The sequence below is a fragment of the Aythya ferina genome (assembly GCF_964211825.1).
Source record: "Aythya ferina genome assembly, chromosome: 12".
Classification (NCBI taxonomy): domain Eukaryota; kingdom Metazoa; phylum Chordata; class Aves; order Anseriformes; family Anatidae; genus Aythya; species Aythya ferina.
Window position 1 is genome coordinate 21,586,070 of NC_140308.1, and position 18,313 is coordinate 21,604,382.

At 47.0% G+C, this 18,313-nt stretch overlaps 1 long non-coding RNA gene across 1 annotated transcript; it reads left to right on the top strand.

The window, feature by feature from the left end:
- The first annotated feature begins 7,356 nt into the window (after positions 1 to 7,356).
- LOC311443309 lies at positions 7,357 to 9,868 on the top strand. The gene is made up of 2 exons (XR_014697209.1): positions 7,357 to 7,524; positions 9,653 to 9,868. It is a non-coding gene; the product is annotated as an uncharacterized lncRNA (long non-coding RNA).
- Positions 9,869 to 18,313: the final 8,445 nt, after the last annotated feature.

Consider the following 18,313-nt stretch of genomic DNA (forward strand, 5'->3'; position numbering starts at 1 on the left):
TCGGACCGTCAAAATTGCGTTTTTCCAGATCCTAATGATTGTGGGGGTGTGGTTGTCAGATTTGGGATGGGCAACTTGGGATGAGAATTTACACCTGACCTTAATACAAACTGTATCTCAAGTGATTAATAAGACGAACTGTTGGGTATGCACCCATCTGCCAGAGCATGGGAATAAGGGTGTATCATTAATTGGGATTCCCTTGCCTGCAAATTTATCTTGGACTAATTTGTGGGAAAACACATCTTGGGGTCGAAAATATGAAGAAGTTTTGGAACTAGAAGTGAGTAGCTTTGTGCCGTTGGAATCTTACTATGTATGTGTACAAAGGTGTAACCCACCTAGGGGTATGGGAAAACAGGATTGTATAAATACGGATACTACTTATGTGGGAAATCAGACATCTTGTAATCGAACAATTGATATTAGTACGACTAGTGGCTGGGCAAATTCAACCAGCTGGCTGGTTCCAGAAGGAAAAGGGTGGTATTGGCTATGCAACGATACAGCCTGTAAGGTCTTGCCTGAGAATTGGAAGGGAACTTGCACTCTTGGAGCGGTAGTCCCCAATATGACAGTACATGATGTAGTGCCTCAAGGTTACTTGAGAAATCATATGTGGAGAATCAGACGAAAAATTAACAATCCATTGATAGAGAGACACACCGCTTTTCATAGTTTTGTTCGATGGTTTATCCCATGGTTAGGAGTGAGTGAACTGGAAAAGACAATAGTTAATATTTCTGCAATTATAGAGAAGTTAGAAAACAAAACTCTGGATGCTATAAAGGCTCAACAAGAAGAGATATCTAGTTTATCACAAGTAGTATTACAAAATCGGATGGCCCTAGACTTGTTACTGGCCGCTCAAGGGGGAGTCTGTACAGTAATAAACACAAGTTGTTGTATGTATGTAGATCAGAGTGGAAGGATCTCTACCGACCTGGAAGAAATATGGAAGCAGACAAGGGTCCTACATGAGATCAGTAAAGATGATCTTTCATGGAGTTTTAGTGAAATATGGAATAAGTTAACCTCCTGGTTGCCCAATTTCCAATGGTTGAAACAAGTATTCATTGCTCTAATCGTATTAGTAGTGTTCGGAATATTTGTGTGCATGTTGTTTAGATGCCTGCTTTGTTGTGTTACTGTAAATAATGAAAGTATCTGATGCAAAAGAATTTGCATGGGAAAAGAAAAGGGGGGATTGATTAAGGAGGTATTGGGGAGGCATTGGGGAGGCAAGGACAATCCCCAGACAAGGACTGTATATCTCGAAACAAGACACTGGAACTCATGATAAGGAAGCGGCAGGCGGACAGAGAAACAAACGTAAGGACTATAAATCTCAAAACTGGACATTGGAATTCATTATAAAGATACAACAAACGGAAGAATTAGCAACAACCAGCTCTTGCAATTAAGAAACATGCCAATTCAGCAGATTCGCGACCAAAGGTGAAAAGTACACTGTGAGGAAGACTCGGGGTCTTCCTCCCAGAGACCCCTGCCCACGTCCCAAAGACCCCTGCCCACAATTCTTGGAAGGCTCTACGCAGGCGCAAGGTGCCAAAAGGCTAATTAGCATGAGAAGCGAGGGAAGGCGGGGATAGGTAATGCATATGTATAGGTGCTTGTAGAATATTGATAGATTGATTGTATACATTCAAGACTGCTTTCCGCTTTGGGTATGCACGATAGGTGGAGAGATCCCCCGTGCATCCAGCGCTGCAATAAAGAATATACCACTTAAAGGACTTTCGGCTTCGATCTTTGAATCAGGGGTAAGGGTATGAGGAAGTGTTAGGGTACAGTTTATGGTAAGGGTAAGAGTAAGGGTTAGGGTAAGGGCTAGGGAAAGGGTAAGGGTTAGAGTAAGGGTAAGGGTTAGGGTAAGTGTAAGGGTGAAAGTAAGGATTAGGACAAGGGTAAGTGTAAGGGTAAGGGAAAGTGTTAGGGTATGTGTTAGAGTTAGGGGAAGTGTAAGGGGAAGTGTAAGGGTAAGGGTAAGGGTTAGGTTAAGGGTAAGGGTAAGGGTAAAGGTATGGGGAAGGGGAAGGGTTGGGGTAAGGTTTAGGGTTAGGTTTAGGTTAAGTGTAAGGGTAAGGGTAACAGTAAGGGTAAGGGTAACGGTAAGTGTAAATGTAATGGTTAGGGTAAGGGTTAGGGTTAGAGTAAGGGTTATGGTAAGGGTTAGGGTAAGGGCAAATGTAAGGATAAGGGTTAGGGTAAGTGTAAGTGTTAGGGTAACGGTAAGTGTAACATTAAAGGTAAGGTTAAGGTTAAAGGAAAGGGTAAGGGTAAGGATTTGAGTAATGGTAAGGGTAAGAAGGGTTAGGGTAAGGGCTACGGTAAGGGTTAGGTAACGCAGTGTACAATCTGGGACATCACACCCAGAGCTGCCTCTGGCAAGGTGAGTGAGGAACAGATGTAGCAGTTGTGTTGTAGGTCTCACTGTTACTCTAAGCATCCCCTCTTTGTCTTTTAGAGCTGTCGTAGCTGTTTGAAGAGGGTAGATTGAAGCATCTGCCTCAGGGGCTGGTAAGCGGGCAGAGGTAAGGAAGCAGATGAGAGTAACTTACCTAGTTATGCTGTGTCTTTGGATGCTGCCTCGGCCTATGCTTTTCTTTTTCTTTCACAGGTGTCTCATACAGGCTCAAAGGAGCAAACTGCACTCTGAAGAGCTGTGTAAGAAGAGGCGCTGGTCATGAACTGGGTTGGAGCAGAACGACCAAGTAGCACAAGGTGACTATGAAAGGTGTCCGTCTTGCTTTGCAGGTGCTGTGGCAGGCTCTCGACAGAAGTGACTAAGGATATGAGATAAGGCCAGAGAGCGACAAGGAGCGGCACGTGCAGGGATGGTTTCCAAGTGCTGCGGTGGCTTTCTCTTCTGTTCATCAGGTGCCACAGGCAAGGTGGGTTGTAACATCAGTCTTTATAATCTCAGGAAAGCAGGCCACTTGAATGCCACAGGGCATCTGAGAAGGGTGTTCTAGCAGAAAAAGCTTGTCTGGCACGGCGGTGCCTGATGGCAGTGTGTTTCCTCAGGTGAAGAGGATCCAGTAACAACTGGGTAAAGAGGCCATGGATTCATCCTTTTCAGCCTAGCGTGTGCCAGTCAGGGCAGTTCCAGTATGTGTTCTATGGTGTATGGTTGTTTCTGTGTACTATAGTATCCATTACTAGGTCTTGTTCCCATAGTTGTTGGCTTCTGCAATTGGCTTGCTGAGCACCATATCATGGGTCTTAAATATATTGTTGGCAAGGGGATAGTAATGAAGCAGTTTTTTCTTTCATTGGGACTTGGAAAGGCTGATCTCTCTCAAGACCTTGATGTTGTCTGCTTTTCTTGATGGTAGCCATCATGGCCCTCAGTCTCTGGCTTGTGTGTGTTCGTGCTCATGTATGGTTTGGGAGCCTGGCTCCATGTGGTTTGGGGTCCCGGTTCTGTAGTTTTTGACTACTGTTTCTGGTTTGGGGGCAGGGATGGCTCCCTGCGTTGCTCTGGCTGGCCCGCTTTGCACCGCCCCCCTCCCCCTGCTGCCACTGCGTGGTGCTGACCCGCCGCCCCTTCCCCCGCTGCCGCCGCGTGGTGCCGGTCCGCCCTAGCCCGGCAGCATTGAAGCTGTAGTGAGATCCTCGATTCAGCCTATGTTATTGGCTACAGATTGATTCAGGGTTTTAAGGTTTCAGGGATAGGGCACTGTGGGAATAGAAACGTCGTTTTTGCAGAGTTACATTGTTTAGAAGGAGGGAATGTGGTACTGAGATACGCTTACAGTGATAAGAAAGTTTAGCAGGCGACCTTGTAAAATGCAGACAACCAGTCTCCTTAGGACAATTAGGTGAAAATCACGGTGTCAAGTCAAGTCAGATAAGTGAAGAAACATTACCACTTCAAGCAGTAAAAATGTCAAAAGAAATTTGAAATTTAACAGGCCAGCAACTGAAGGCTATGCATTGTTTGTGAAGCATCAGATAGATTGTGAACCTGGATTACCCACTCAGTGGGGAAACAGGGGAGGGTCCTGCCATCAAAAGGTATATAAACTGTGTTTTGGAACTAGTAGATGCGCTCTCTCCTGCTTGTGGGGCGCCCGCCATTGCAATTGCGAATAAATTACTACTTCACTCAGATCCTTGCCTGAGCCTAAGTTATTGGCTACGGAGTGTTTCTCACAGCATTAGGGTTGGCTTTCAGGGTAAGGGGTTTCAGGGTTTATGTTTAGGGTTTTAAGGTTTTTAGAGTTGGAGTTTTAATGGTAAGGATTTTAAGGATTTGGGGGTTAGGGTTTTAAGGGTTTCAGGGTTAGTGTGTTAGGGTTTTAGAGCTTTTTGGGTTGTAGTGTTGATATGTTTTTAGGGTTAGGGTCTTAGGGTTTTATTTTTGGTCAGTTATTTACAGTTAGGGTTTTAAGATCTTTTTTTTTTTTTTTTTTTTTTTTTTTTCAGGTTAGGTTCTCCAGGGCTAGGGTTTTGAGTATCCTAATTTTTGGGGTTTGGGTTTTGAGCATCTTAATTTTTGGGGTTTGGGTTTTGAGCGTCCTAAGTTTTCGGGAAAGGGTTTTGAGCATCTTAATATTTTCAGGATAGGGCTTTGAGTGTCCTAAGTTTTTGGGTTAGAGCTTTGAGCATCCTACTTTTTTTGGGTTAGGGCTTTGAGCATCCTAATGTTTTCAGGATAGGGTTTGGAGCATCCTAAGTTTTCGGGATAGGGTTTGGAGCATCTTAATGTTTTGGGTTTGTACACTGCTTGTACGCTGTAGGGGCCTGCATCTTGAGGAAGGGTTGGGGCTGTTTGTATACCTTTGGGGCCTGCATCTGGGGTGTGTTGGGAGCTGCTTGTATACTGTAAGGGCCTGTGTCTGGGGGGGGGGGCTTGGGGCCTGTGTCTCATGGGGTTGTGAGCTGCTTGTACACCTTCAGGGCTTGCGTCCATGGAGGGTTGGAGCCTGCCTCTGGGTGGGGGGTTTGGAGTTCCTGGTGCACTATAAGGGCCTGTGTTGGGGGGGATTTTGAGGAGGCTGTACAACTTTGGGGCCTCTGTCTGTGGGGGGTTAGGGCCTGTGTCTAGGGGGTTGGGAACTGTTTGTACAATGTCGGAATCTGTATCTGCGGGGGTTGGGAGCTGTTTGTACACCTTTGGGGCCAGCATCTGGGGGTGTCTGGGAGCTGCTTGTACACTGTAGGGGCTTGTGTTTGGGGGGGCTTGTGGGCCTCCCTCCGGGGGGGGGGGGGTGGAAGCTTCTTGTATAGGGTAGGCGGCCTGCCTTGCAGGGGTTGGGAGCTGCTTGTAGAATCTGGGGCCCTGTGTCTGGAGGGGTTGGGGCCTGTGTCTCAGGAGGGTTAGGAACTGGTTGTACACCTTTGGGTCCTGTCTCTGGGGGGGGAGCTACTTGTACACTTTTTGGGCCTGTATTTGAGGGGGGTTGGGAGCTGCTTATACACTTTTGGACCTATGTTTAGGGGGGTTGGGAGCTGCTCATGCATTCTAGGTGCCTCCCTTTTGAGAGGGGTTGGGGCCTGCATCTGTGGGTGATTGGGAGCTGCTTGTACACTTTAGGGGCCTGGGTCTCGGAGGGGGGTCTGGACTGTTTGTACACCTTTGTGGCCTGTGTTTGGGGGGGGGGGGGGTGGGCCTGTGCCTGGGGGAGTTGGGAGGTGCTTGTACACTCTAGGGGCCTCCATTTGGGGGTCTTTGGGGACTCCCTTTGAGGGGAAGGGAGTTGGGAGTTGGTTGTACACCTCCGCATCCCATGTCTTGGGGGGGGGGCAGGGGGTTGGGACCTGTCTTTGAAGGGGCGGGTTGTGAGCTCCTTGTACACCTTTGGGACCTGTGTCTGGGGGGGGGGGGGGGGGGCCGGGTCTGGGGCCTGTGTCTGGGTGGAGTCCAGTTCTTGGGAGGGGGTGGGGGGGTGGAAGCTGCTTGTGGGCAGTTGGGGTCTGCATCTGGGTGTGGTTGGTGCCTGCTTCTGATGGCAGTTTGGGGCCTGCTTGTAGACTTGTGCAGCATGGGTTTGGGGGCTTTTCTGTAACGTTTGGGGTCTGCATTTTTGCTTTGGGATGCATCTTGAGCTTTTGAGGCCTAGCAGTAGCATTTGGGGCCTGCATCTGGGGCTTTTCTGTAGCGTTTTGGTTGCGTATTTGTGATTTGGGGCCTGTATCCAGGGTTTTGCCTTTTTTGTAGTTTCCATCTTTGTGTGTGTGTGTTTCATTGTTGGTTGTCTGGGGTTAGGGGCAGTTTGGGGTTTGGATTAAGGTCAGTGTCATTAGCGTTAGGGGGTTGATAATAAGGGTTAGGGTTGTGGTTAGAGTTGTTAGGTTTAAGGGGAATAAGGATTTCAGGGTAAGGGGATCAAGGTTGTAGGAATAAAATTGTTGATTTTGCACAGTTACATCCTTTAGAGGGAAGGAAGGTGGTATTGAGATATGCTTGCAGTGATAAGAGAGCTTAACAGTGTGAAATGAGTTCATCTGATTCGTGTCAATATGGAACAATACTAGGGCAGCATGATATGATGAAATGTGACCTTCTGTCTTACATACCCTTGTATAACCACAAGTCTAAGAAAACCAGAGTGGTTAATGTATACATGTATAGTTCTTGTATCTTGCAAAGGAATGGTCCAGCAATTCAGGTCAATAGGGGATAAGAGAACAAAGGGGTTTCAGAATAACTGCTAACTATTAAAACTGCTGCATGGGACACTATGCAAGTGTCTGTCATCCAGCCAAGATGGACAAAGGAAAAGGACAAGGGAAAAGCCTGGGAGGAAGACTACGAGCTTCCAGCATGAGAGACCCCCAGAAGGACCACCGGAGACTGATAACGCATGCACCAATGGGAGGGTTCAGATTCCGGGAACTAATTATAATAACCCTGCCTTTTGTAGAAGTAGTAATGAATATGTATTAGCCTAGGAGCATAAAAATCAGCTGCTTGATGTAACTTGTGTGCATCTTGGTGGAGCAGAGACTCCCGGTGCACCCAGCGCTGCTTGCTTACCTCTACTCATTTAATAAATTGTAAACTTTAATTGTAATCCTATTTGGGACCCAGACATTTATTACAACTGGGGGCTCATTCAGGAGGGCTTTAGTTCCTGAATTCTGATTTGATCTAGGAGAGGCGCTCCACCATTTGGTGGCTGCTGTTCGAGTCAGGTCGGAACTAATGGCATCTTGAACCTGAATAAAGGTAAGCAAAGTTTCTGATTCTTTTTTTTTCAGCTCCCTTGCCAGCTGCAGCACTATATTTTGCCCATAATTCTGCGTGTGAAGATCTGAACGAAGACGATGGAGTCGTAAGTAAAGTGTATACCGTTTGGTTGGGTGGGATTCAGTTGCCTGTGTGTGTAAGAGTGTGACTGAGATGGAACTTAGTTCCAAAGTGATTGTGGAGGTCTTCTAACTGCGGTTCCAATCTCCCGCGAGGGACTTGGCCGGTGAAGGACCGAAGCGATTCCTATAGGATTTGTGAGTGGTTGATAGGTCCTCGACCCCCTGCAAGACACTCTTACTAAGGTAACCAAGGGCTATGGGAATTGCCATAGTAAAATTCCTAGATGGGTCAGACAAAATTGAAGACCAGAGACCAGAAGAAAGGGAGCAAATTACCAGACATACCTTAATGTTACCAGACATATCTTAATGTTTTCGGAACAGGGCTTTGAGCGTCCTAAGTTTTTGGGATAGGGTTTGGAGCATCTTAATGTTTTGGGTTTGGGTTTTGATGAAGTTTTTGGGTTTGGGTTTTGAGTGTCCTAATTTTTTTGGGTTAGGGTTTTGTGCGTCTTAATGTTTTGGGGTTAGGGTTTGGAGCGTCCTAAGTTTTTGGGCTAGAGCTTTGAGCATCCTAACGTTTTGGGTTGGGTTTGGGTTTTGAGCATCCTAAGATTTTGGGTTAGGGGGTTTAGGCATAGGTCTTCAGGGGTTTAGTGTGGTAAATACTTTGGGTTAGGTCTGTAGGGGTTTCGAGGTTTTTTGGATGTTAGGGCTTGAGGCTTTTTTTGTAAGGGCAGTGAGGGTTCCAGTGAGTGCTGTTAAATGTAGTTCTCGAGCACTCGGCCTGTGATTGGCCATGCCGGCTGTCCGGAGAATGCTGGTAGGTGTAGTTTTCCGGCACTGGGAGGCCATGTTGAATGCCCAGAGCATGCCGGGAGATGTAGTTCTCGGGACTCCTGACTTCCGGGAGGCCATGTTGCGTACCCACAGTATGCCGGGAAATGTAGTTGTCGGATTGGGGACTTCCGGGAGGCCATGTTGAATGCCCAGAGCATACCGGGAGATGTAGTTCTCGGGAACTAGGGTTAGGGGCTAGGGCTGGGGCTAGAGTTAGGGTTTAGGGTGAGGGTTGGGGGTTATTGTTAGGGTTAGGGGGTTAGGGTTAGGCTTAGAGGGTTAGGGTTAGGGATAGGTTAGGGGTAGGTTTAGAGGGTTAGGGTAAGGGTTATAGGTTAGGGGTTAGGGGTTAGGGGTTGGGGTTGTGGTTAGGTTTAGGGTAAGGTTTCGGGTGAGAGTATTAGGGTTAGGGTTCGGGTTCAGATTAGGGTAAGGGTAAGTGTTAGGGTAAGGCTAAGGGTAAGGTTTAGGGTAAGGCTTAGGGTGTGGATAAGGTTTAGGTTTAGGGTAAGGGTTGGGGTAAGGGTTAGGGTAAGGGTAAGAGTTAGGGTAAAGGATAGAGTAATGGTAAGGATAAGGGTAGGGTAAGGATTAGGGTTAGGGTTAGGGTTAGATCCGTTAGGGTTAGGGTTAGGTTTAGGGTTAGGGTTAGATCCATTAGGGTTAGGGTTAGGGTTAGTTTCTGACTACCGATACTGGAACAACCAATAAAAATCATCCTTATTGGCTTTAGGAGCAAATAAATGGCTTCTATATCATCAATTAATTGTACATGGCCTTGGAAAAAGCCAAGGCAATACTTCCCTTGCCCTGAGCTGTATCCAAGCGCAGTTATGGATGCAATCTGTAGCAGCAGCTATTATTAGAGAGGGAGAAGGAGGAACTTTGCCCACTGAAATTCGAAAATTGATTTGGAATAATGCTTCAGAATTTGAAAAAGTATTTCAAGCATGGTGGCAATTAGTCAACTTTACCCATTATGCAGAAAATGATCAAATTGTTGCCTTTATACTTATTATAAGTAATGCCACCATATGTAATGTATATCCAATCATTGCATTAGGACTCAATCATAATGGAACTATACTTTATCCTAAAGAGCATAAAGTATGGGCCCATCAAAAAGGGAGGAAAGTGGCAAACAATTGATGTAAATGCATGCATTGTGCGTGAACAAAAAGGTTTCATCTGTGAAAGTAACATGCTGGAACCTCAAGACATTTGTCTTGACACTGAGCAAAATATTTGCCACTTTGAGATACATCCTAATGAAACCCTTGAAACTGTACTTTTATATATTGGGAAAGGTTGCGTTTGCATGAGAACTCATTGTGATTCTATAGTCGTAGATGATACAGTGGTAGATACCGGTAATCACTCTAATGTTTGTGTTTGCAATTTTACCAAAATTCTAGGATGTAATTTTAAATACTCAGTTCCTGTCACTTCTTATCAACTTATTGCATCTAATTATATTCTGCTTCATGAACTGCTGCCTACTCCTATTGGAACGAACCTTACCTTGGTAAAGAAATTGCTGGTACATGAGGACCTGAAACAGCTGATGACACAAGTCCGAGAAAATGGACAAAAGACTCTGATTACTGTCCATCATGATGCACAAGAAATACATCAAGTGCTGGAAAGAGTGCAGAGAGATGAGAGACACCGTTGGTGGGACACTTTGTTTGGATGGTCGCCAAGGCAATCTTCAACAAGATGCTTCACCCTGTTATCGTTCTGCTAATACTCACTGTGTTATGTTTCATACTGACAATTAGTTTGTATGTTAAACTCTGGTTTATGATGAAACGTTTAGCATCCCTACACAATGTACATACACTCGATAAACCTCATCCCGAGAATGTATGTGAGATCCCCGACATATTCCAACCGTCGTGAAGCTTGAGTGACTATAGTCACGGGGTGGATTATGTGGTGTAAATGCCTGAAGTAACTAGGAAAATAACATTCACATTTTTAAGGAAAAGGTACAGCATTGAAGAGGCTTTCAGGGTAGGGCATAACTGCATTACCTGAGCGTTCCCTAGGCTCCCAACCTTAGATGCTATCACGCTGGGGAAACTTGGTGTGCTAGCCCTAAGGAACAGCACGGAGCGTAGAGTGGAGTGGAGACACCACGGCTAGGCTCTGTAATCAGGTGGGGCCTCGATTGTTCTTGTGCACAAAGCTGCACTTTTTGCCACCCTGAGCCAAAGACCTGTCATGATTTGACAAATGCTGTACCCTAGTGTACTTTTTGCTCATTATAATATCATTATAATACCAAAACACACCTCCATCCCAAAAGCTACCTGCCTCCAAGGTGCGACCACCCCTCACTGAGCATGCGCCCTGAATCTCTCGGAGCCTATTACTTTAAACGGAGACGGGAAAACTTTACACCAATCATAACTAAGATATGCTTGACCAGAGCCACTCAATCTCCACCTAAAAGATAGAAAATAATATAAATTGGCCCAAGAAAGAGGGGATGTCAGGGAAGATACCACCGTCAGGGGAGATACCATCCCGAGGAAATACAACATCCTTAGGACCTCCTGACTCCTGGGATCAGTCGACGGGCTGAGCCTCTCTTCCCCCCCCATTGGGACGCCTTTGGGTGAGATCTGAATACTTGCTTATAAATCTCTACAGAGTCTTTGATCCTTTTAACGTGTTTATTTCTAGGCTGCGCACCTGTAATACCAGTAACATATATAACATCTGTAACACCTGTAACATCTGTAACACCTATAACACCTGTGTATTTCATGCATACTCACTTGCTTTTGCAGACAGTCACTATCACCAGCAATCCAAAAGAACCTGATTATCTGTTGCTGTAATAAACCATACTTGATTGCATTGTGATAGCTCTCATTAATGCAACTAGGGTGAGGGTGGTTATCCATGATAGTTCAGTATTCTGAATCCAACCAGACCCCAGACGGTTAATGCGTTTTTGGTGAATGTCTGAACGGACCCCTAGACGGTTAATGTGTTTTTGGTGAATAACCGACTGGTTCAGTACTCTGAATCCAACCAGGCCCATAACGGTTAATCAGCTACACCCGTTAACGCGACACCTTGGCAACACTCTAATGGTCCCTATAGCAATGTGGCCTTGTATTGCCTACAGCACCACGGTGTCACAACCCAATGGCAACACCCCATGGTTGCCATGGCAACACAAAATCATGGTTGCCATGGCAACAGAATCCCATGGCTACCATGGCAACAGAACCCCATGCTTCCCATGGCAACTCAAACCCATGGTTACCATGGCAACAATCTTACACTTCCTATAGTAACATGGCCTTGTGTTGCCTATGCCACTACGATGTCACCACCCCATGGCAACACCCCATGGTTGCATTGGAAACACAACCCCATGGATGCCATGGCAACAATCCTACACTTCTTATACTAACATGGCCTTGTGTTGCCTATGGCACTACGGTGTCACTACCCCTTGGCAACACCCAATGGTTGCCATGGCAACACAACCCCATGGTTTCCATGGCAACAGAAACCCCTGGTTACCATGGCAACAATCTTACACTTCCTATCGTAACAGGGCCTTGTGTTGCCTATTGCACTATGGTGTCACCACACCATGGAAACAGCCCATGGTTGCCATGGCAACACAAGCCCATGGTTACCATGGCAACACAACACCAGGGTTGCCATGGCAACACAATGCTGTTTGCCATGGCAATACAACCCCACGGTTGCCATGGCAACACAAAAAGATGGTTGCCAAGGCAACACAACCGCATGGTTGCCATGGCAACACAACCCCATGGTTGCCATGGCAACACAACCACATATTTGCTTTGGCAACACAACGCCATGGTTTCCATGGCAACACAACCGCATGTATGTCATGGCAACACAAGCTCATGGTTACCATGGCAACACAACCCCATGGCTGCCATGGTAACGCAACCCCATATTTGCTTTGGCATCACAACCCCATTGTTACCATGGAAACACAACCCCATGGTTACCATGGCAACACAACCCCATCGTTGCCATGGCAACACAACCCCATATTTGCGTTGGCAACACAAAATCATGGTTGCCATGGCAACACAACACAATAGATATCATGGCAACACAAAATCATGGTTGCCATGGCAACAGAACCCCATCGTTACCATGGCAACACAACCCCATGGTTGCCATGGCAACAATCCTACACTTCTAAATACTAACATGGCTTTGTGTTGCCTACGGCACTATGGTGTCACCACCGCATGGCAACACCCCATGGTTGCCATGGCAACACAACCCCATGGTTACCATGGCAACACCCCATGGTTGACATGGAAAGACAACCCCATGGCCACCATGGCAACAGAACCCCATGTATGACATGGAAACACAACTCCATCGTTGCCATGGCAACACAACACAATAATTGCCATGGCAACACAAAAGCATGGTTGCCATGGCACCACAACCCCATGTTTGCCATAGCAACACAACACCATGGTTAAAATTGCAACACAAAAACATGGTTGCCATGGCAACAGAACTCCTTGGTTGCCAGAGTAACACAAAAACATGGTTACCATGGCAACACAAACCCATGGTTGCCATGGCAACAGAACCCCATGGTTACCATGGCAACAATCTTACACTTCCTATCGTAACAGGGCCTTGTGTTGCCTATTGAACTATGGTGTTACCACTCCATGGCAACAGCCCATGGTTGCCATGGCAACACAAACCCATGGTTGCCATGGCAACAGAACCCCATGGTTACCATGGCAACAATCTTACACTTCCTATCGTAACAGGGCCTTGTGTTGCCTATTGAACTATGGTGTTACCACTCCATGGCAACAGCCCATGGTTGCCATGGCAACACAAACCCATGGTTGCCACGGCAACACAAATAAATGGTTGCCATGGCAACACAAAAGCATGGCTTCCATTGCAACTGAACCCCATGGTTGCAATGGCAACACAACCCTGTTTGCCATGGCAATACAACCCCATGGTTGCCATGGTAACACAAGACAACGCTTACCATGGTAAAACAGCCCCACGGTTGCCATGGCAACACAAAAAGATGGTTGCCATGGCAACACAAAAGCATGGTTACCATGGCAACAGAAAACCATGGTTGCCATGGCAAGAAAACCACAAGGTTACCAAGGCAACACAACCCCATGGTTGCCATGGCAACAAAACCCCATGGTTGCCATGGCATCCCAACCCCATGGTTACCATGGCAACACAACCCCATGATTGCTATGGGAACGCAACCCCATGGTTACCATGGCAACACAACCCCATGATTGCTATGGGAACGCAACCCCATGGTTAACATGGAAACACAACCCCACGGTTGCCATGGCAACAGAAACCCATGGTTGCCATGGCAACAAAACACGATGGTTGCCATGGCAACACAAATACATGGTTGCCATAGAAACACAACATCATGGTTGCCATGGCAACACAACAACATGGTTACCATGGGCACAACACAATGGTTACAATGAGAACACAACACCATGGTTACCATGGCAAGAATCCTAAACTTCCTATAGTAACATACCCTTGTGTTCCCTAAGGCACTACTGTGTCACCACCACATGGCAACACCCCATGGTTGCCGTGGCAACAAAACCCTATGTTTGCCATGGCAACACAACCGCAAGATTGCCATGGCAACACAACCCCATGGTTGCCATGGCAACACAAAAACATGAATGCCATGGCAACACAACCCCATGGTTACCATGGCAAAAGAACCCCATCATTGCCATGGCAGCACAACCCCATGGTTGCCATGGCAACACAACCCAATAATTGTCATGGCAACACAAAATCATGGTTGCCATGGCAACAGAGCCCCATGGTTATCATGGGCACAACCCCATGGTTACCATGAGAACACAATACCATGGTTGCCATGGCAACAATCCTACACTTCCTATAGCAACATAACCTTGTGTTTCCTGTGGCACTACCATGTCATCACCACATGGCAACACCCCATGGTTACCATGGAAACAAAATCTCATGGTTGCCATGGCAACACAACCCCATGGTTGCCATGGCAAGAAAAAACATGGTTACCATGGCAACAGAACGCCATGGTTGCCATGGCAACACAACTCAATATTTGTGTTGGCAACACAACGCCATGGTTGCCATGGCAACGCAACCCCATGGTTACCATGGCAACACAACCCCATGGTTGCCGTGGCAACATAAAAACATATTTGCCATTAGAACACAAAAACAAGGTTGCCATGGCAACACAACCCCATGGTTGCCATGGCAACACAACACCTTGGTTGCCATGACAACAGAAAAACATGGTTACCATGGCAACAGAACCCCATGTTTGCCATGGCAACACAAATGCATAGTTACCATGGCAACAGAACCCATGGTTGCCATGGCAATACAACCGCATGGTTACCATGGCAACAGAACCCATAGTTGCCATGGCAACAGAACACCGTGGTTGCCATGGCAACAATCCTAGACTTTCTACAGTAACATACCCTTGTTTTCCCTATGGCTCGACGGTGTCACCGCCCCATGGCAACACCCCATAGTTGCCATGGCAACACAAAAACATGGTTTCCATGGCAACAGAACTCCATGGTTGCCATGGCAACACAACCCCATGGTTTCCATGGTAAAACAGCCCCACGGTTACCATGGCAACACAAAAACATGGTTGCCATGGCATCCCAACGCCATGGTTGCCATGGCAACAGTCCTACACTTCCAATAGTAACATGGCCTTGTGTTCCCTATGGCGCTATGGTTTCAACACCGCATGGCAACACCCCATATTGCCATAGAAACACAACACCATGCTTAACATGGCAAACAAAAAAATATGATTACCATGGCAACAGAACCTTATGGTTGCCATGGCAACACAACTCTATGGCTGCCAGGGCAACAAAACCCCATGGTTGCCATAGCAACACAACCCCATGGTTCCCATGGCAACACTAGCCCATGGTTACCATGGCAACAGAAACCCATGGTTGCCATGGCAACAAAACACGATGGTTGCCATGACAACACAAATACATGGTTGCCATAGCAACACAGCAACATGGTTGCCATGGCAACACTTCAACATGGTTAGCATGGGAACAACCCAATGGTTACCATGAGAACACAATACCATGGTTGCCATGGCAAGAATCCTAAGCTTCCTATAGTAACATACCCTTGTGTTCCCTAAGGCACTACTGTGTCACTACCACATGGCAACACCCCATGGTTGCCGTGGCAACAAAACCCTATGTTTGCCATGGCAACACAACCGCAAGATTGCCATGGCAACACAACCCCATGGTTGCCATGGCAACACAAAAACATGAATGCCATGGCAACACAACCCCATGGTTACCATGGCAAAAGAACCGCATCGTTGCCATGGCAACACAACCCCATATTTGCGTTGGCAACACAACGCCATTGTTTCCATGGCAACACAACCCCATGGTTGCCATGGCAACACAACCCAATAATTGTCATGGCAACACAAAATCATGGTTGCCATGGCAATAGAGCCCCATGGTTATCATGGGCACAACCCCATGGTTACCATGAGAACACAACACCATGGTTGCCATGGCAACAATCCTACACTTCCTATAGCAACATAACCTTGTGTTCCCTGTAGCACTACCGTGTCACCACCACATGGCAACACCCCCTGGTTACTATGATAACGCAACCCCATGGTTGCCATGGCAACAAAACCCCAAGGTTACCAAGGCAACACAACTATATGGTTGCCATGGCAACTCAAGCCCATGGTTACCATGGCAACAGAAACCCATGGTTACCATGGCAACACAACCCCATCATTACCATGGCAACACAACACCTTGGTTACCATGGCAACGAAAAAACATGGTTGCCATGGCAACAAAACCACATGGTTACCATGGCAACAGAACACCAAGGTTGCCATGGCAACGCAATACCATGGTTGCCATGGCAACACATCGCCAAGGTTACCATGGCAAAACAACACCATGGTTGCCATGGAAAGAAAACCGCATGGTTGCCATGGCATTCCAACCCCATGTTTTCCATGGCAACACAACCTCATCGTTACCATGTCAACACAACCCCATGGTTACCATGGCAACACAAACCCATTGTTACCATGGCAACACAACGACATGGTTCCATGGCAACAAAATCCCATGGTTACCATTGCAACTCATCCACATGGTTACCATGGCAACACAACCCCATTGTTGCCATGGCATCAAAACCCCATGGTTGCCATGGCAACCTATCCCCATGGTTACCATGATAAACAAACACCATGGTTACCATGTCAACGCAAACCCATGGTGGCCTTGGAACCCAACCGCATGGTTACCATGGAATCCAACCCCATGGTTGCCATGGCAAAAAAACGCCATGGTTACTATGGCAACACAACCCCATGGTTGCTATGGCAACAAAACACCATGGTTGACATGGCAACTAATCGCAAAAATTACCATGCCAAAGCAACCCCATGGTAGCCATGGCAACAAAAATCCCATGGTTACCATGGCAACGCAACCACATGGTTGCCATGGTACAAAACACCAAGGTTACTAAGGCAACACAACACCATGGTTGCCATGGCAACAAATCCCCATGGTTGCCATGGCATCCCAACCCCATGGTTACAATGGCAACACAACCCCATGGTTACCATGGGAACACAGCACCATGGTTGCCATGACAACAAAACATCACAGTTATCATGGCAACACAACCCCATCATTACCATGGCAACACAACGCCATTTTGGGCATGGCAACACAACGCCATTGTTCCCTTGAAAACCACAACACCATGATTGCAATGGCAACCCAAACCCATGGTTACAATAGCAACACAACCCCATGGTTGCCATGGCAACCCAGCCCCATGTTTACCATGGCAAAAAAAACCCCCATGGTTTCCATGGAAACACAACCACATGTTTGCCATGACAACACAACCCCAGGGTTACCATGGGAAAACAACCCCATGGTTTCCATGGCAACACAACCCCATGGTTACCATGGCAACAGAACCACATGGTTGCAATGGAAACACAATTCCATGTTTGCCATGGCAACACAACACCACGGTTGCCATGGCAACAAAACGCGATGGTTGCTATAGCAATACAACCCCATGCTTACCATGGCAACCCAACCCCATGGTTACCATGGAAACAGAACCCCATTGTAGCCACGGAAATACAACGCCATGGTTGCCATGGCAACCCAACCCCATGGTTGCCATGGTAACAAAAACCACATGGTTGCTATGGAAACACAACCCCATGGTTGCCATGGGAAAACAAACCCATGGTTACCATGGCAACTCAACCCCATGGTTACCATGACAACACAACCGCATGGTTACCATGGCAACACAACCCCATGGTTACCATGGCAGCACAACCCCATGGTTACCATGGCAGCACCACAGCACTGTTACCATGTAACACATCCCCATGGTTGCCATGGCAACACAACCCCACGGTTGCCACGGCAACAAAACGCGATGGTTGCTATGGCAACACAAACTCATGGTTGCCATGACAACAAAATGCCATGGTTGTCATGGCAATCCAAGCACATGGTTACCATGGCAACAAAACCCCATGGTTACCATGGCAACACAACACCATGGTTACCATGGCAACTCAATCCCATGGTTACCATGACAACACAACCGCATGGTTACCATGACAACACAACCGCATGGTTACCATGGCAGCACCACAGCACTGTTACCATGGAACACATCCCCATGGTTGCCACGGCAACAAAAGGCCATGGTTGCCGTGGCAAACCAAGCACATGGTTACCATGGAAACAGAATCCCATGGTTACCATGGCAACACAACCGCATGGTTACCATAGCAACACAACTGCATGGTTCACATGGTAACCCATCCCCATGCTTACCTTGGCAACAGAACTAAATGGTTACCATGGTAACACAACCCCATCTTTAACATGGCAACACAACCTTTTCGTTACCATGGCAACACAACTGCATGGTTTCTATGGAAACACAACCCCATTGTTGCCATGGCATCAAAACCCCATGGTTGCCATGACAACCTATCCCCATGGTTACCATGCTAACCTCAACTTCATGGTTGCGATGGAAACACAACACCATAGTT